Genomic DNA, 19,523 nt, shown 5'->3' on the forward strand with positions numbered 1-19,523 from the left:
TATATGCACATAAGAGATCTCATTCGTAGTTTTAATATTGATGCAATGTTTCAGGCATACTGAGTTAAATAAAATATTAAGCCTCACTTCACCAGTCCCTTTTTAGAATGTGGCTACTACAAAATCTGAAATTGCAACCATGATTCACATTATTCTAGTGTGCAGCACAGCTACAGACCGAAACTCAGAGAGGCTAAGCGATTTTCCAAGGTCACACGGCTAATTTGAACTAAAGTCGGGATTTAAACCACAGTAACCCTTTAACTGTAACTACCTGCGGTCTCCTGGCTTAAAACTGGAATGGGGACGATGTACACCCCTGTAAGAGGTCACTCACAAAGGTACACGGGGAAAGGCAAAGCGTGTAGGGATGGCTCGAGCGCACACTAGAGGAAGCCACTTCTCGTCTGTAACACAGAGGCGATCTCCGTCTCATAATGCTGAGAAGAATCTCTCCTGCCTTCATCTTCACGTCCACTTCACCTGGCTTGCTTTCTGTATCATTCATTACCCTTTGGCATAATATAGACATCTATATAGAGATAGAGAGATACAGATATAAGTATAGACCGACTCATGGGTAGATCGATATGTTCACAAATAGACACGCATGTTTGGTTTATTGTTTTGTTTGCCATTTTGGCGCTTGAGATTTTGATGCCCTGTCCTCAGCACCTAGTTTGCTGTCTGGCATGTACCTGTAGTTAATCAGCATTTATTTGCTGAATGAATGAAAGAGAGAGAGAATGAATGAATGAATGAATGAATGAGGCTCAAAGGAGACAATGGATGTAATGTGCCGAGCTCACTTGCCGTGACTCTTCAGGCTCCCCCCAGCCCGTGACCTCGGCTGTGGTCTGTTTATCAGACTGCCTTCTGCTCACTCATTTGGTTTCCCTGAGAAACAGCTGTTCCGCACCGCACCGCACCGCGGGCAGGAGGACACCGGCTAGCGGAAAGGGGCACTTCTCATTGCAGACCAGTAACTCTGCTTTCACTTTCATACTCTGCTCTGAGAAAGGACCTCAGGTTTGCTAGGACTGCCGTGCACAGAGCAGATGGCCTCTGGAGGTGAGACAGCCTCAGGGTGACCTAGATCCTCTGGCTACACAGTTCAGGCTGACCTCGACCTTGCTATACTGTACCCCAGGTTGGCCATCCTCCCGCCTCGAATCGGGAATTTCTCACTGCTTACAAGACACTCTCAGCACACGACGAAAGATGGGAAGCTCTGTGTGTTTTCCTCATCTTGCAGCATCCCACCATACAGAATGGGGGGCGAGAGTTTCTAGTGCTTCGGGCGGCGGCGGGGGGGGGGGGGAGACCACTCAGGGGAGTGCTAATTTAATTTTATATATCTGCTTAAGGACCATCTTTTCTGTAACGGTTCTGTGCCTGGCCCTTTCCCATTGTTCTTTCACGCCGTGTGGCTGGTCTTTTACCATTATTTCTAGGAGCTCCTTGTGTAATTAGAAAGGTAAGTGTTTTTTTCTGGAGTGTGGATTGCAAATATATTTTTTCTTCATGTGCTACCGGTAATCGTCTTCACTTGGCTCACCTCTGTGCATTATGTTCTTTTCTTTCTCTCGCTATGGCTTTGTGTGCGTATGGTATGTGCGTGCGTGTGTGGAGAGTGAACCCAGGGCGCAGAGCAGGCTAGGAAAGTGTACTACTGCTGAGCCCACCCCTGCACTTGTTTTGTTATTTTATTGATTCATTCTTTTGGTACCAGGGATCGAACTCAGGGTCTCGCGCTTTCGAGGCAGGGGCGGTGCCACTGAGCTCAATCCCTGGCCCTTGCTTTGTTATTTTTAAAAACGTGGTCAAATCAGCTAAGTTTTTTCCTTTTATGACTTCCAAATGCTGAGACAAAAACCTCACAAAGATGTCCACACGAGCCTGAACTCGGGTTTCCCGCAGCCACTCCGTACCTCGGTCTGGCTTCTAGCCCCCAGCATCTTGGCCGTGATCCCTCCAGGGCCACAGACGTGTCTAGACGCCAAAGCCACAGGGCTTCCCTGACCCTCATTCCCTGACACTCTTGACTGTGCCAGGCCTCAGAGAGGGCTCCACATTTCAGGGAGGATGAGAACACGGTCTTCACGTGCGCGGTCCGTGGTTGGGTTTCCTCACTAGCAATACACGCTGTGAGGTTGCGGTGGTTGGAAGCAGCTGGGTGTGAGTAGTCTCAGGAGCCTGAGGGGTGAACAGATCCCCCAGCGTAGAGAACCCCCTACTGTGAGCTGAATTGTTCCAAAAGTTTCAGGGCGAGAGGCCCCCTTCTGGGGGTCCCAACACAGCAGGCTCTGCCACTCGCCCTCTGAAAGATCCTTTTCGGCTGGCTCTCCAGAGCAAAAGCAAGGCTCGGGGGCTTCCCTGGCTGGCAGCATAGGTCATCTCCTTCAAGTTGTGGTCTGCTGCTTGATCGTTATCTCAGAACTGGTTCCGGGAGGCCCTGGGGGGAGCCCTCATCTCCCGAGGGGGCAATGGTGGCACCAGCCCCGCGGGAGGCGGGCTCCTGCTTGGGTGTGTGGCCTCAGCTCCCCTCACGGGGCAACTGCTTGCTCCCACTTGCGGACCGACCTCACCACAGCTGGTAACAATCTGCAGGCCTCGGGTTTCCCTGGAACCCAAGGAGGCCGCAGGTGTAAGGCAGTGACTGCAGACTTCCAAGCAAATGTTCCAGGTGCTCTTGGAGTGGAGCTGGCAGAAGCTGGCAATTGGGTGTCCCTGCAAATCCTGAAACTTGCTTTCAATCACGATCCTTTCTTCTCCTTCTTTTTGGGTACCGGGGATGGAACTAGGAACCTTGCGCTTGCGCGGCAGGCGGTGGAACCGCTGACCTAAGTCCGCGGCCCCTCTCACAGTCACTACTCTTTTAAGTAGATTTAGGAAGGATAAACCTTGTATTACCTTCTTAAAAGACTCACACGCCCATGGGGAAGAGCTGAGGCAGAACCACACTCGTCGATTTGAGATAGTAAGTGAGAAACACACAAAAAATGAAGGCAGAGACACCAAGGTTCATCCAGCTCACGGTTACCCACCGTCTGCGTCCCTGTTACTCTGCGCCCTGCCAGTCGTCAGCCCACACACCCCGCAGTAGGTTGGCGGGGGGGGGGACGGGGGTGTCTCAGAGCTAAAGTCACAGAAAGGCCCTCTGGTCTCTTCTGCACAGGGCGCCCTGGACGTACTTGTCATTTCTTCTACCCGCTCGAGTCTTGAATAAAACTCGCAACTTCCTAGAGCGAAACCAACCTCTCCCCTCGCCCCGCGAACCTTCTCCGAGAATACTGAACTACGCAGAGCCGTAAGAGCCAGGGATGCAGCTCAGCGCTCGTTGACGCGTGTCGGCAACGGAACGAGTACACCAACAACCTTTCGTTCAACCACAAAGTTTCCCCACAAGGGGTGCACCGTTCCTGGAAGTACTGCAATACCAGGTCGATGCGTGGAGTGGACGGAGCAAGCTCCTATTCCACCTCCCAGCTCCAAAAATCCATTTAATATATTGTCCTCGGATAGAGGACGTATCAGATATTAAACTGATAAGAACAGATACTACACTTGATCTTAGCCAAAAGGCCGAGAAGCGATGCCTACCGACGCCGCCCGCAGCCCGCACGGACTCCCTGCCTTCACATTCAACGCGCGGTCACAATACCGACCCCTAGGCCTTCTGCCCTCTCCCGCTCCTCCTTCACTCCCAGGCCGACCTCGGCAGCCTTCGGGGCCCATTCCCTCCCCTTCTTCGCCCTTTTTCGGGACCCACTCTCAGCCCGCGCTTCTTGGTCCCGGCGTCCCCCGCGTTGGGCGTCCGTCGCTAATCTGCATGCCCCGCCCTCCCGGGGGGCCCTCTGCGCCCGGCGAGCCCGGGTGGCGCCGGAAGCCGCTTCCTGCTGGTTCCGGCTGCAGTGCAGTGAGGAGGCGGGACGTGGGGGACCAGAAGTGTGTGCGGGGGGGGGGGGCGGGGGCGCGGGCGCGTCCCGGGTTCCCCGAAGAGAAAGCAGATCGCGAGACACGTGTCCCCAGAAGCCCCCGGGCCGTGTGTTCTTCCGGGTCCCGGTCCGCGGGGCGGGAGGGCGCGTTCCGGGTGAGGAGCGCGGGGGGGGGGGGGATGGGCCAGGGCGGCTCCTTCTCGAGGCCTCGGAGCTGGCGGGCGTCAGCCCGCGGGAAGCTTCTCTCCAGCTGCGGCGCCCGCCCCCGCGGCCCTGGCGCGTCTGCAGGAGAACCGTGTCCGGGGCTGGTGGGTGCAGTTGCCCCCGCTGGCAGGGTTTCCTCCCTGTCCCTCACTGGTCACCTGTCAGGGAGGCGGAAGCCCTCGTGGCTGTCACCTCCTCCGGGACGCCCTTCTGCATGCCACCTCATACCCGGTCCTAGCACTTCCTGTGCACTTTATTGCACCCATTCAAGGCTCTCCTCAGCCTCCTTTGTCTCGCCACTGAAATATGAGATCACTGAGGGCTGGCCATCACCCCTTCCTTAACTCTGGATCCCAGCGCTCATCCCACGCCTGGCATGTGGTAGCGTTTGTGGATGACTAAGTCATGGATGGGCACAGTGGACTGAAGCAGAGGAGAAGTCTGGGAGGTACTGTCCTGGTACCGGCCCGGTGAAAGGAGGAAGATCTGGCTGGACGGGACAGAAGGCCAGAGAGGAGGGGTGACTGACTGACTGACTGCTGGAAAGTCTCTGGGGAAGCACGGGGTTAAGGCACGCTCCCGGGAAAGGTTGGGGGTAAAGATTGTGTTTGTTGCAGAGACAGCGTTAAGCTTCTCTACCCACCTTCCCTAAGGAACTTCGGTTTACTTGAGGAGTTTGTATTTCTTCCTGAAGGACCCTAGTTAGCAAGACAGACTCCATATTGCTGCTTGACCCACCTGCCTGCCCTTTAGATGAACTCAGAAGGAGGAAGCTTAAAAACCTCCTCCCCTTAGAAAGTCTCTTTAGAAATAACACTTAATCAACTATTGTTTTACAAATGTTCTAACAGCAGGACGTTCCGCTTCTGTCCCTTTTGCTTGCTTTACTAGTTCTATCCCACAGGGGGGCCTAGAAACTGTTGGCCTCAAAGGTGTATAAAACATGTTTGTCTCCCCCCAGTTGAGGCTCCAGTCCGATGCTCGGCCTGGGTCCCAGCCGGTAATAAACTCCTGTGTGGATTCAATATTGGTCTCTGGTTGGTTCTTTCTCACTGGGTGCAACATTCTTGGAGGCCCCAGCGAGGTAGCCAGCTGCTCTGGAGCTTACTATCTCGGAGCCATTGTTTCTTTTTAGGAGAGACCAGGATCAGACATCGGCGGTGTTTGGCCCCTCTGGACACCGTTCTGCGGAAGGAGAGGCCACCCTGATGGTATTCCGGGGCTCCAGGTAGGCCGGTCCCAGTCAGGCCCTATCGCCGATCAACCGACCCGCAGGAGTTTGTTGGGAAAGCCTCTAGAGGTAAGAATCAAATGATTCTTAGTGCACTGTGGGTAGGTAGGAGGAAGGCGGACATGGCACAGGTCCCCCTACCTAGAGTCTCTTCACGATGGCAAGCAGACTCACTGGGTCGGAGTCCTCAGAAGAGCGACTCCCTGGGTGGGGTCCGAATCCATTCGGCCCCAGAGGTTTTACTTGGCCAAAGTTTGTCTTTGTCTGTTTATTGTTGTCTGTCTGCTTGGCTCTGTGTGCCTTTTGCGTTTCCACAGGTTAAAATTATGGGCTCCTCACCATCCACAGAAGAAACTCCACTTGATTGTGTTTTGAATAACTTCAGAAACATTTATTCCACAGACAGGGAAGGTGAATATGGCATGGAGATTTCTAAAGGCAAATTACGAACCCTGTGTCAATTAAAATGGCCCAGTTTCAGAGTCGGTTGGCCCCCGGTGGGCACTTATTCTGTGCACATTGCTCGCAAGGTTTGGAATGTGGTCACGGGAGTCGGGGCCCCACAGGTCCCGATCGACCTTTGGCACTCGATTGGGACAGGACTACAGTCCATCAGCCCCGTCTTCCTCCTCCCTTTTTCCTTTAAAACAGACAGAGCCCAGGGGAGGATTGATTTATGTCCCTCTTACAACTAGTGATCTTTACAATTGGAAACATCAAAATCCCCCCCTTCTCTGAAAAACCTCAGGCATTAATCTCTCTTCTTGAGTCTGTTTTTCGTACCCATCAGCCAACATGGGATGACTGCCAGCAGCTTTTACAGATCCTGTTCACCACTAAGAGGTGGACCGCATTTATCAACAGGCAGTCAAAGAGGCCCTGGGGCCAAACCCCGGCGTCACTCCCAGAACTCTGGGGTATCCGGCCAGGGCTGAAACAGTGGTTCCGTCGAATGGGACCCCAATGATGATGACAGGAGGAGGAGGCTGGGGACCTACCGCCAGCACTTATTAGGGGGACTCTGGGCAGCTGCCGAAAAGCCCTCTAATTTGAGTAAGGTAAGTGAGGTTCGCCAGGGAAAAACAGAGTCTCCGGCTGCGTTTTTTAGAGAGACTCTTGGAAGCCTATAGAGTTTTCACTCCTATTGACCCAGAGGCTCCCAAAAATGCAGCAGCTTTAAATTTGGCCTTTGTTTCCCAGTCGGCCCCAGACATTAGAAAGAAATTACAGAAATTGGAGGGATTTGAGGGAAAGAATAGGACTAAACTCCTGAACATAGCCCAGAAAGTTTATGACAACCGCGATGCCCCCGAGGAAGTCCTAGCCAAAAAACTGGGGAAAGTCACTATTGCTGCACTCTAGGCACAAGAGACAGTCCCTCCGGACAGAAAAGGAGAAAGCACCTTTTTGGCTTTAAAGAAAGCCTTAGTGTCGGCACCAGCCCTAGCCCTACCTGATGTCACCAAGCCCTTTCGGTTGTTTGTGGCTGAACGAGGGGGCATAGCCAAAGGAGTGCTAGCTCAGGCATTAGGGCCTTGGAACAGACCTGTGGCCTAAAAGGCTTGATCCTGTGACAAGTGGATGGTCTACCTGTTTGAGGGCAGTTGCAGCCACCACCCTCCTGGTCAAAGAGGCAAATAAGCTCAGCCTGGGACAGGACCTGGTCACCACCACAACCCATGCAGTGGAGACGTTGCTGAGAGGAGCCCCAGAACGATGGCTCTCCAACGCCCGCCTGACTCAGTGCCAGGCCTTGTTGCTGGATGCTGCACGCATCAAATTCGCCCGGGGAAATGACCCTCAATCCGGCCACCTTACTCCCGGACTCCGACTCATGTGCACGCCCCTCCATGACTGTCTGGACACTCTGACAACTTCCACCACCAACCGCCCAGACCTGACTGACGTTCCCCTGCAATGCCCAGACGAGACCTTCTTTACGGATGGAAACAGCTTCGTGGAAGACAGAGTCAGGTATGCGGGGGGTGGCCGTAGTCAGTCCAGGAGGACAGGTCCACTGGGCACAGGCATTAGGCCGGGGCGCTTCGGCACAAAGGGCTGAACCCTGAGGTTGGGTCCAGACAAGGCCGTAAACATCTACACTGACGGCCGGTATGCATTCGCCACTGCCCATGTGCATGGCGACATCTACAGGCAGAGAGGGCTATTGATATCAGAAGAAAAAAAAACTATCAAAAACTTGTTTAAAAATTAAAAAATTTTTGGCCTTATTGGGGGCAATTTGGAAACCCAGGGCACTGGCCATTATTCATTACAAAAGCCACCAAAAAAGAGACAGCTTCGAGGCCCGCGGTAACCGAGAGGCCGATGCTGCGGCCCGACGAGTGGCCAGAGAACCAGTGGGGCCAATAGACATTCTGCCCATCCGACCCTTTGGCTGCCTGCCAGAAAGACCCACACGTACCCCGGAAGACGAAAAGGAAAACCAAAAGCGAGGGGGTACAAAACTGGACTCAGGCTGGTGGAAAGGGACAAACGAACAAATTTGTCTCCCCCGAGCCCTGGGGCGACAACTTGTTCATCAGTTACATCACTTACCTCACCTGGGAAAATCAAAGTTAAAAAGACTAATGAGCTCTAAGTTTTCAATCCCAGGACTGACCTCTGTGGTCCAGGACATCAGTTCCAGGTGTCAAGTGTGTACGCAGGTAAACTGCAAGACGAGACCAAGGAACAAAGGTAATCGACTACGGGGAAGAGAGCCAGGGGAACATTGGGAACTTGATTTCACCGAAATAAAATCCAACAAGAGGTTCAAATATTTACTGGTATTGGGTGACACCTACTCAGGTAGGGTAGAAGCTTTCCCCACTCGTGGAAAATCGGCCAACATAGTAACTAAGGTTTTGCTCCAGGAGATAGTTCCCCGATTTGACATCCCTTGTTACCTGGCGTCCGACAATGGGCCTGCCTTCACGGCACAGATATCCAAATTGTTGGCAAGGGCACTACATATCGATTGGAAGTTACACTGTGCCTATCGCCCACAAAGTTCAGGGCAAGTGGAAAGGATGAATAGGACCCTGAAAGAAACCCTGACTAAATATGTTCTAAAAACTGGTGGCAGGTGGCCCGATCTGCTTCCTCTAGCCTTGTTAAGAGTCAGATGTACCCCATATGTTGACAAGTTTACCCCTTTTGAAATCTTGTATGGGAGGCCACCGCCACTCCTCCCTAAGTTAAACCTTGAACGGATAACAGAGGGTTCTTGTGTCTCTTTACTTCAGTCTCTTCAAGCCTTTACAGATTCTCCAGAGCGAGATCCAGGCTGCAATACAACAGGCTCGAGAAAAACCCTTTGCGACGTTCCAGCCCCACGGTTTCAAGCCAGGAGACCCGGTCCTGATATGCTTGGTCTGCTTGCACCGAGGACTTGACTAAATACATTCCCAAATCAGTCTTGGCTACCCAATCTGCCACTTTATTTTGTGTCACCGTGTATGTTGTTCCACAAGTCTTGTATTATAATAAACAAGGGGGCCGCAAAGATCTGGGATTAACCACTGAACCCTATAGGAGTAAACAGGCTGCCCCCGTTTTAGAGCCCGGTCTGATGGGATTAGGAATAGCCGGGTCAGCGGCTATTCGAACTTCCTCCCTGATCCTTCAGGACACAAATTTTAAAGCCCTAAGCTACCAAGTAGCCAGAGATTTGGGTCACCTGAAAGACTCCATCTCCAGATTAAAAAACCAGGTTGATTCCCTAGCTGAGATGGTCCCACAAATCCAAGGGGACTTGACCTCCTGTTCATGAAACAAAAAAGGGTTATGTGTAGCCCTAAAAAAACACAAACACAAAAACAAAAACCTGTGGCTTCTATGCTAATGGCTAACTGCCCTAGTTTCTGCTGTGGCAGGCCCCCTAGTTATCTTACTTCTGCCTTTGCTCGTGAGACCTTGCATTATAAATGCTCTGACTAAATATGTTAGACAGGGGGTTGATGCAGTTAAGCTGATGGTGTTGAGACAAAATTATGAGGTTTTAAAAGACGTTTTAAAAAAAATTCAAAGTGTAAATACGGGAATCAAAGATTTGATTAAGTTACAAGAACCAGTGGGGAATGAAGGACCCTAGTTAGCAAGACAGACTCCATATTGCTGCTTGACCCACCTGCCTGCCCTTTAGATGAGCTCAGAAGGAGGAAGTTTAAAAACCTCCTCCCCTTAGAAAGTCTCTTTAGAAATAACACTTAATCAACTATTGTTTTACAAATGTTCTAACAGCAGGACGTTGCACTTCTGTACCTGTTGCTTGCTTTACCAGTTCTATCCCATAGGGGGGCTGTCGGGAGCCATGCTGCATAATTTTAGGGAAAAATCATTTGGTTAGCCTAGTTCTCCTGCCTACAACCCAGCTATGGAATTCCGAGACATAATTGCATTTTGGCCTCCGGTCACAACTGAGACCTCAATGATCCGGTGATGCTGTCTGTGATTCTCCAGGACAGGAAACATCCTGGGAGGAACAAACGTCTACTCAGTTCCTCCTTGTTCTTGGATCGTTACATCTTATTTACGCAGGATGTACTGAACTCTCGGCAAGTCATTTGTTACACTTTGTTTCTCCCGATGTACTGAATAAAAGGTGCGGTAAGCTGGGGGCTTTCGTCTTTGCCGCCCAGAGCAGCACTGATCAGACCCAAAGCTCAGCTTCTTTTCAAGGTCTCATTTTTCTACCTTTCCTGTAATTCGCCTTGTGCTGCCGTGGCTCGCAGGAGACGAGGACTCACTGCAGAGGTTCTAGTAACGTCCTCTTTCCCTGTTCCCTACATTTGGCACCCAACTTGGATGCGAACCCGCCTGTGAGACAAACTTGGAGTAAGAGAGACAGCACACGGATCTCCCGGGACGATTTCCGGACTTGCACGAGGGACACTGGTGGTAAGTGTGTCCAGCCGGGGGTAAGTTTCTATCCTTGCTGAGTTACAACTATGGGTCAGTCTCTGTCATCAGAGCAGCGTAACTTTGCCAAATTACTTGAGTCGCTGTTAAAGCAAGCTATGTACCCAGTACCTAAGGATGCTGTGATAGATTTGCTAAAAGACATACAAATGTACATCCCATCTTTCCCCCAGGAAGGGACAACAAACTTAATAGCATGGGAACGTGTAGGTACCGTTCTCCGTGAGGCCTGGCAAAGGGGTGATCGTCTCTCCCCCCAAACGCTCCCCACTTGGGCCTTGGTCCACTCTGCCCAGAGGTCAGAGTTGCTAGCCGTTTTATCTGTGATTCAAAACTTCCCTCCCCAACCTCTTAATATTTTAAGTGATTTCTCTTGAGCAGTTTGGTTGACCCAAAGACTGGAAGGAGCTATGGTCTGCTCTACCTTAGAACCTAAATTATTAAACTTGTTTTTAAGATTACCAAAGGCCATATGTCAAAAAATTGCTCCTGCCTTAATAACTCGGGGGAGAGGTTTTGCCTGTGTCCTAACAGACAATGATGAAACCTTGTGGCTGCCCTCCCGGAATGTGAGACCATGGGTCACACTGGTGGAACCACCAACATCTTGGAGAATGGGTGATAGCACCCCAGCTGAGAGCGATGAGCCAGCTGCGCCTGAGTGACCCACCTCACCAGCAACGACCAACAGATCCACAGCGGGGTCCAGGATTGAGATGATGTCCCCAGAGGAAGAATAAATATAGATTTTTAAAGGGGGGGGGGCACAACTTGAAAATGTTCTTTTTATATTTATAGGTATAAAAGCGCTTGCATTCCTTCTGATTCTAATCTCAAGAGATCTCTGTTAATTGACTACAAAAGTTTTTGACCCGTCTTATATACAATTATAAACCTAAAAATCATAAAAGGGATATTATAATTTGATTTGGCCAAATATATTTGAGCGCACTCTAGCTTTATAAACTGTCTTATATGTCTGTCTGTTGTCTGTTTGTCCGTCTGTACAGTTGAGCTCAAAATTTTTTTTCTCTTATCCTTTTCATCTTTTGGAAAAAAAATTTTTTTTTTCCTTAAAAGATATTCACCTATTATTGGATTGGCTTACAGATAAATGTTATTAAATTAAAGTCATGCCCTTCTTCTCCCAGGTTGCTAACTGATCAGAGTGCCATCGAGATTTATTTGTCAAAGTACATAGAGACCGTGGGTGTACTCCCTTTGGTGAATAAAGAAGCGGCCACCCAGAAAATAATTATTCTGGTCTAAATTCACTGAAGGGACCCCCTAGTAATATTCATAATCTTATGGGAGACACACCACAACAAATATTGTCTCAACATGTTATTATAAATTGATTACATTGGTTATCATTGACGTTTAAGCGCTAAATATGTTATTATAAAATGTTTAAGGGCCGGGGATTTAGCTCAGTGGTTCCGCCGCCTGTCTTGCAAGCCCAAGGACCTGAGTTCGATCCCCGGTACCAAAAAAATAAATAAATAAATAAATAAATAATAAAATAAAATGTTTACATTGGTTAATTTCTGAATATGTTATTGTGGTATGTCTACGTTGGTCATCTTCAAAAGATTAATTTCTGTGACATAAACAAAAGAGTGTTATTAGGAAGATGCTTTTGGTACCAAACTACATTGAAGAACATAATGTTTTATATAACTCTAATATTTATTACCGCTCCTTTTCTGGTGTACAAAAAGTATTCATGCCCTCTAATTGTATGGGTCTTTCAACATATTTTTTATGGTAGTAACCTTTTGATTCAGATACTTGCCTTTCTCTTACGCTCCAGCCACCTATGATAATAAGCACACTTGTAGGCTGATATATTTTCCTTAGATGATATCCTATAAAAAGATATCTACTTAGGGATTCAACCACAAGAACAAACATGATTGGCAATAATAACAGTTTAACTATATTTTTATTCCAAAATGCTTACTATCCAGGTAAAAATTATAATATTTGAGTTCACTACTCCTCTTACAATGCTAATGTTATTGATCTTCTCTTCTGGGTATTCAACAAAGTTTAGGGACCAAAACTGAAGAGGCATCTGGGCTGAGAAGGCAGCCAATATTTTGGCCCTGGCCCTCCAAGGTCAACAACACTAGCAAAAAGATCCAGGTCATGAGGGAACCATCTCCAAGATCCTGCATTTTTGGTGAGTCACCCAACCTCCTGAGCAGGGAGGTTGCTGAACACCAAAACAGTAAAGATACAACAAAAAGTGTGCCAAAGGAATGTCACCTGGAGGGAAAAAATCTCTCATGCTTTCGCAGAAGGTAACATGGTCAAGCAAGGCCGTGACATAGCCTGATGGCTGACACTGACAGAGGAGCTAAGAGGCTTCTATGCATGGTTCCAAGACAGTGCCTGTGGAGACTTAATTGACCTTGTTAGAGAGCAAGAGGTTGATTTTATTTAATATAGGTCTCACTGTAACTTGGTCTTAAACACCCAGTAGAAAAGTATAACTAAAGACAATAGTTATTTGAGTTCAACAAAAGTTTTAAGTTTTTTAGCCAACAATGTTTAAAAAAAAGTTTTAATTAGATTTTGAGTCCTTTTACAGCCCCAACGGAGAGAAATTATGCTTACTATAGACAGCTAAGCCAGTCAAACACACTGTAGATCCTCACAATACATAGGGACAAGCCATTGTTGGGTGTGCTTGCTTTTCCTAAAAACACCTTCACATAAAACAAAAAGAAAGGGAGATATGTCGGGAGCCATGCTGCATAATTTTAGGGAAAAATCATTTGGTTAGCCTAGTTCTCCTGCCTACAACCCAGCTAAGGAATTCCGAGACATAATTGCATTTTGGCCTCCGGTCACAACTGAGACCTCAATGATCCGGTGATGCTGTCTGTGATTCTCCAGGACAGGAAACATCCTGGGAGCTGAAAACATCCTGGGAGGAACAAACGTCTACTCAGTTCCTCCTTGTTCTTGGATCGTTACATCTTATTTACGCAGGATGTACTGAACTCTCGGCAAGTCATTTGTTACACTTTGTTTCTCCCGATGTACTGAATAAAAGGTGCGGTAAGCTGGGGGCTTTCGTCTTTGCCGCCCAGAGCAGCACTGATCAGACCCAAAGCTCAGCTTCTTTTCAAGGTCTCATTTTTCTACCTTTCCTGTAATTCGCCTTGTGCTGCCGTGGCTCGCAGGAGACGAGGACTCACTGCAGAGGTTCTAGTAACGTCCCCTTTCCCTGTTCCCTACAGGGGGCCTAGAAACTGTTGGCCTCAAAGGTGTATAAAACATGTTTGTCTCCCCCCAGTCGAGGCTCGTTCGAGTCCGTTGCTCGGCTCGCGTCCCGGCCGGTAATAAACTCCTGTGTGGATTCAATATCGGTCTCTGGTTGGTTCTTTCTCACTGGGTGCAACACTTTCATCTGACGTTAGAAAGGCAAGACGCTATCATGGATGTGAGACTGAAACTCAAGGGCAGGCCTGGTGGCACACGTTTGTAATCCCAGCACTATGGAAGGCTGAGGCGGGAGGATGGCAAGTTAGAGCCCAGCCTAGGCAACTTACCGATTTAGGGAGACCCAATCTCAAAAAGCAAAATAAGATTAGGTTTTAAAAGCTGGGAATGTCGCTCTGTTTGAAGCCCCTGGGTTCAATCCCTAGTACTGCAGAATAAATGACTAAATCAGTAATTCTGAAACTCACGTAGCCGTATTCCCCCTGCATGACTGAAAACCCGACAGTACTACCCGGTGACAAAACGAGGACAAACAGAAACGTCCTCTTCCCAATGCTTGTGTGGGCACAGGGCTCCAGAAACTAATCCTGACTAGAAGGAGTGTAAAAAAAAAAAAAAAAAAAAACTTTGCTAGAGAGATTTCCCCTGGGAAGCAAGTCAAAGATGGGTAGGAGGAAGGAAGGAAGAAAAAGAAAGAGAAAGAAAGACAAACTGATCGAAAGGCACCAAATGGCTTTGGGACTTGCACCAAGAGACTAAAATAAGCTGACAGGCAGGACAGAGAGAAAGCCAGGTGCACAAACAATAAGCCGCCCCCGCCTCCAATAAAATATAGGGAAGCGCGGGGGGTGGGGTGCCAACTAAGGCGCTGCGTACTCCTACCTAAGCACTAACATATACACTTACATACATGTGTATTCTCTCGAGAGTCATTACAGAGTTCAATAGATAATCTACTCGCCCCCGTACTAAGTCTTAGCTAACCCTAAATAAGGCAACCCCCTTGCCAACCAGCCACCCACTCCAAAGATAAGGCCTTAAAAGCTACGTCAATGACAAGTAGAAAGAAGGTGCACACAATCCACCGGAAGAGAGGACGATAGGCAGAGGCGCCCGGAAGCCAATCCGGTTATGGCAAATTCCGGGTGAAGGGGAGAGAGTCACTCCCCCACCCCCACCCCCCGCTCCCCCCAAACCCCTCTGAGAACAAAGGGCCCACGGGGTCCTCCCGTCTTTCCGGAGCCCCCCCCCCCCGCCCTGACTCTTTCTTATCAGGGTAGCTGTCTTCTCCTTTCTCCCTCCTTTACAGTGTCTTCCTTTCATTAAACTTTGTCCCTGTAATTTATATTTCGGGGCTGAGTTACGATCCCGGTAGGCTGCCCAGACAACAGAGCCGCGGTACTCATCCCTCAGACGCGACACTTGTCAATGTGTTGAGCGCGCTCTGGTACGGTCTCATTTAATTCACTCCACTGCTCCATGAGTGCAGTGGGTATTATCAGCATCCGGGACCAGCACCAGGGTGGGGTGAGTGCCCCGAGGCAAAACGTAAGGGGTCCCTCCAAACCTTTCAGGAACCACCGTAACCCGTGTTTCATGCCGTATGTCTTATCCAGACAACAGATATTTATCTTGATACCTGAATTTCGTATATAACAACTCCCACCTCGTTATTATCACTTCCTTTCTGCGGACCTGTGCTGTCCAGACTGGCAGACACTAACTACTTGTGGCACTGTCGAGATGTGGGTAGTGTTTGTTTGGTTTTATGTTCTGTCTTTTTGTGATACTGGGAATTGAACACGGGGCCTTCCCACTGAGCTACATTTCCTGCCCTTTTAAGAAATTTTTAACTCTGAGACCGAGTCTCGGCTGAGTTGCCCAGGCTGGACGGGAACTTGCGACCCTCCTGCCTCAGCCTCCCAGAGCGCCGAGACACAGGCGTATGCCACCCCACCTGGCTAAATGCGAATAGTCCTAATTAGGATGTGCTGTAAGCATAAAATACATGCGGACTCTGAACGTGATATATGCACATAAGAGATCTCATTCGTAGTTTTAATATTGATGCAATGTTTCAGGCATACTGAGTTAAATAAAATATTAAGCCTCACTTCACCAGTCCCTTTTTAGAATGTGGCTACTACAAAATCTGAAATTGCAACCATGATTCACATTATTCTAGTGTGCAGCACAGCTACAGACCGAAACTCAGAGAGGCTAAGCGATTTTCCAAGGTCACACGGCTAATTTGAACTAAAGTCGGGATTTAAACCACAGTAACCCTTTAACTGTAACTACCTGCGGTCTCCTGGCTTAAAACTGGAATGGGGACGATGTACACCCCTGTAAGAGGTCACTCACAAAGGTACACGGGGAAAGGCAAAGCGTGTAGGGATGGCTCGAGCGCACACTAGAGGAAGCCACTTCTCGTCTGTAACACAGAGGCGATCTCCGTCTCATAATGCTGAGAAGAATCTCTCCTGCCTTCATCTTCACGTCCACTTCACCTGGCTTGCTTTCTGTATCATTCATTACCCTTTGGCATAATATAGACATCTATATAGAGATAGAGAGATACAGATATAAGTATAGACCGACTCATGGGTAGATCGATATGTTCACAAATAGACACGCATGTTTGGTTTATTGTTTTGTTTGCCATTTTGGCGCTTGAGATTTTGATGCCCTGTCCTCAGCACCTAGTTTGCTGTCTGGCATGTACCTGTAGTTAATCAGCATTTATTTGCTGAATGAATGAAAGAGAGAGAGAATGAATGAATGAATGAATGAATGAATGAGGCTCAAAGGAGACAATGGATGTAATGTGCCGAGCTCACTTGCCGTGACTCTTCAGGCTCCCCCCAGCCCGTGACCTCGGCTGTGGTCTGTTTATCAGACTGCCTTCTGCTCACTCATTTGGTTTCCCTGAGAAACAGCTGTTCCGCACCGCACCGCACCGCACCGCACCGCACCGCGGGCAGGAGGACACCGGCTAGCGGAAAGGGGCACTTCTCATTGCAGACCAGTAACTCTGCTTTCACTTTCATACTCTGCTCTGAGAAAGGACCTCAGGTTTGCTAGGACTGCCGTGCACAGAGCAGATGGCCTCTGGAGGTGAGACAGCCTCAGGGTGACCTAGATCCTCTGGCTACACAGTTCAGGCTGACCTCGACCTTGCTATACTGTACCCCAGGTTGGCCATCCTCCCGCCTCGAATCGGGAATTTCTCACTGCTTACAAGACACTCTCAGCACACGACGAAAGATGGGAAGCTCTGTGTGTTTTCCTCATCTTGCAGCATCCCACCATACAGAATGGGGGGCGAGAGTTTCTAGTGCTTCGGGCGGCGGCGGGGGGGCGGGGGGAGACCACTCAGGGGAGTGCTAATTTAATTTTATATATCTGCTTAAGGACCATCTTTTCTGTAACGGTTCTGTGCCTGGCCCTTTCCCATTGTTCTTTCACGCCGTGTGGCTGGTCTTTTACCATTATTTCTAGGAGCTCCTTGTGTAATTAGAAAGGTAAGTGTTTTTTTCTGGAGTGTGGATTGCAAATATATTTTTTCTTCATGTGCTACCGGTAATCGTCTTCACTTGGCTCACCTCTGTGCATTATGTTCTTTTCTTTCTCTCGCTATGGCTTTGTGTGCGTATGGTATGTGCGTGCGTGTGTGGAGAGTGAACCCAGGGCGCAGAGCAGGCTAGGAAAGTGTACTACTGCTGAGCCCACCCCTGCACTTGTTTTGTTATTTTATTGATTCATTCTTTTGGTACCAGGGATCGAACTCAGGGTCTCGCGCTTTCGAGGCAGGGGCGGTGCCACTGAGCTCAATCCCTGGCCCTTGCTTTGTTATTTTTAAAAACGTGGTCAAATCAGCTAAGTTTTTTCCTTTTATGACTTCCAAATGCTGAGACAAAAACCTCACAAAGATGTCCACACGAGCCTGAACTCGGGTTTCCCGCAGCCACTCCGTACCTCGGTCTGGCTTCTAGCCCCCAGCATCTTGGCCGTGATCCCTCCAGGGCCACAGACGTGTCTAGACGCCAAAGCCACAGGGCTTCCCTGACCCTCATTCCCTGACACTCTTGACTGTGCCAGGCCTCAGAGAGGGCTCCACATTTCAGGGAGGATGAGAACACGGTCTTCACGTGCGCGGTCCATGGTTGGGTTTCCTCACTAGCAATACACGCTGTGAGGTTGCGGTGGTTGGAAGCAGCTGGGTGTGAGTAGTCTCAGGAGCCTGAGGGGTGAACAGATCCCCCAGCGTAGAGAACCCCCTACTGTGAGCTGAATTGTTCCAAAAGTTTCAGGGCGAGAGGCCCCCTTCTGGGGGTCCCAACACAGCAGGCTCTGCCACTCGCCCTCTGAAAGATCCTTTTCGGCTGGCTCTCCAGAGCAAAAGCAAGGCTCGGGGGCTTCCCTGGCTGGCAGCATAGGTCATCTCCTTCAAGTTGTGGTCTGCTGCTTGATCGTTATCTCAGAACTGGTTCCGGGAGGCCCTGGGGGGAGCCCTCATCTCCCGAGGGGGCAATGGTGGCACCAGCCCCGCGGGAGGCGGGCTCCTGCTTGGGTGTGTGGCCTCAGCTCCCCTCACGGGGCAACTGCTTGCTCCCACTTGCGGACCGACCTCACCACAGCTGGTAACAATCTGCAGGCCTCGGGTTTCCCTGGAACCCAAGGAGGCCGCAGGTGTAAGGCAGTGACTGCAGACTTCCAAGCAAATGTTCCAGGTGCTCTTGGAGTGGAGCTGGCAGAAGCTGGCAATTGGGTGTCCCTGCAAATCCTGAAACTTGCTTTCAATCACGATCCTTTCTTCTCCTTCTTTTTGGGTACCGGGGATGGAACTAGGAACCTTGCGCTTGCGCGGCAGGCGGTGGAACCGCTGACCTAAGTCCGCGGCCCCTCTCACAGTCACTACTCTTTTAAGTAGATTTAGGAAGGATAAACCTTGTATTACCTTCTTAAAAGACTCACACGCCCATGGGGAAGAGCTGAGGCAGAACCACACTCGTCGTTTTGAGATAGTAAGTGAGAAACACACAAAAAATGAAGGCAGAGACACCAAGGTTCATCCAGCTCACGGTTACCCACCGTCTGCGTCCCTGTTACTCTGCGCCCTGCCAGTCGTCAGCCCACACACCCCGCAGTAGGTTGGCGGGGGGGGGGACGGGGGTGTCTCAGAGCTAAAGTCACAGAAAGGCCCTCTGGTCTCTTCTGCACAGGGCGCCCTGGACGTACTTGTCATTTCTTCTACCCGCTCGAGTCTTGAATAAAACTCGCAACTTCCTAGAGCGAAACCAACCTCTCCCCTCGCCCCGCGAACCTTCTCCGAGGATACTGAACTACGCAGAGCCGTAAGAGCCAGGGATGCAGCTCAGCGCTCGTTGACGCGTGTCGGCAACGGAACGAGTACACCAACAACCTTTCGTTCAACCACAAAGTTTCCCCACAAGGGGTGCACCGTTCCTGGAAGTACTGCAATACCAGGTCGATGCGTGGAGTGGACGGAGCAAGCTCCTATTCCACCTCCCAGCTCCAAAAATCCATTTAATATATTGTCCTCGGATAGAGGACGTATCAGATATTAAACTGATAAGAACAGATACTACACTTGATCTTAGCCAAAAGGCCGAGAAGCGATGCCTACCGACGCCGCCCGCAGCCCGCACGGACTCCCTGCCTTCACATTCAACGCGCGGTCACAATACCGACCCCTAGGCCTTCTGCCCTCTCCCGCTCCTCCTTCACTCCCAGGCCGACCTCGGCAGCCTTCGGGGCCCATTCCCTCCCCTTCTTCGCCCTTTTTCGGGACCCACTCTCAGCCCGCGCTTCTTGGTCCCGGCGTCCCCCGCGTTGGGCGTCCGTCGCTAATCTGCATGCCCCGCCCTCCCGGGGGGCCCTCTGCGCCCGGCGAGCCCGGGTGGCGCCGGAAGCCGCTTCCTGCTGGTTCCGGCTGCAGTGCAGTGAGGAGGCGGGACGTGGGGGACCAG

At 50.1% G+C, this 19,523-nt stretch overlaps 3 long non-coding RNA genes and 2 other non-coding genes across 5 annotated transcripts; 1 reads left to right on the top strand and 4 right to left on the bottom strand.

Annotated features, from left to right (window-relative positions):
- On the bottom strand, window positions 1-2,584 carry LOC147829349 (uncharacterized). The gene is made up of 2 exons (XR_015449171.1): window positions 1,932-2,584; window positions 1-532 (listed from the first exon to the last, which is right to left on the bottom strand). It is a non-coding gene; the product is annotated as an uncharacterized LOC147829349 (long non-coding RNA).
- An 822-nt stretch (window positions 2,585-3,406) lies between these two features.
- LOC147829350 (U2 spliceosomal RNA) lies at window positions 3,407-3,597 on the bottom strand. Its single transcript, XR_015449252.1, has one exon. It is a non-coding gene; the product is annotated as a U2 spliceosomal RNA (small nuclear RNA).
- Window positions 3,598-3,763: 166 nt separating this feature from the next.
- LOC147829351 (uncharacterized) lies at window positions 3,764-13,671 on the top strand. Its single transcript, XR_015449170.1, has 2 exons — window positions 3,764-4,093; window positions 5,278-13,671. It is a non-coding gene; the product is annotated as an uncharacterized LOC147829351 (long non-coding RNA).
- Window positions 13,672-15,557: 1,886 nt separating this feature from the next.
- Window positions 15,558-18,161, bottom strand: LOC147829352 (uncharacterized). Its single transcript, XR_015449173.1, has 2 exons — window positions 17,509-18,161; window positions 15,558-16,089 (listed from the first exon to the last, which is right to left on the bottom strand). It is a non-coding gene; the product is annotated as an uncharacterized LOC147829352 (long non-coding RNA).
- Window positions 18,162-18,983: 822 nt separating this feature from the next.
- LOC147829353 (U2 spliceosomal RNA) lies at window positions 18,984-19,174 on the bottom strand. Its single transcript, XR_015449253.1, has one exon. It is a non-coding gene; the product is annotated as a U2 spliceosomal RNA (small nuclear RNA).
- Window positions 19,175-19,523: the final 349 nt, after the last annotated feature.

Source organism: Heterocephalus glaber, unplaced genomic scaffold (assembly GCF_053883595.1).
Source record: "Heterocephalus glaber isolate CG9 unplaced genomic scaffold, H.glaber_assembly_v1.0 deba00000621, whole genome shotgun sequence".
Classification (NCBI taxonomy): Eukaryota; Metazoa; Chordata; class Mammalia; order Rodentia; family Bathyergidae; genus Heterocephalus; species Heterocephalus glaber.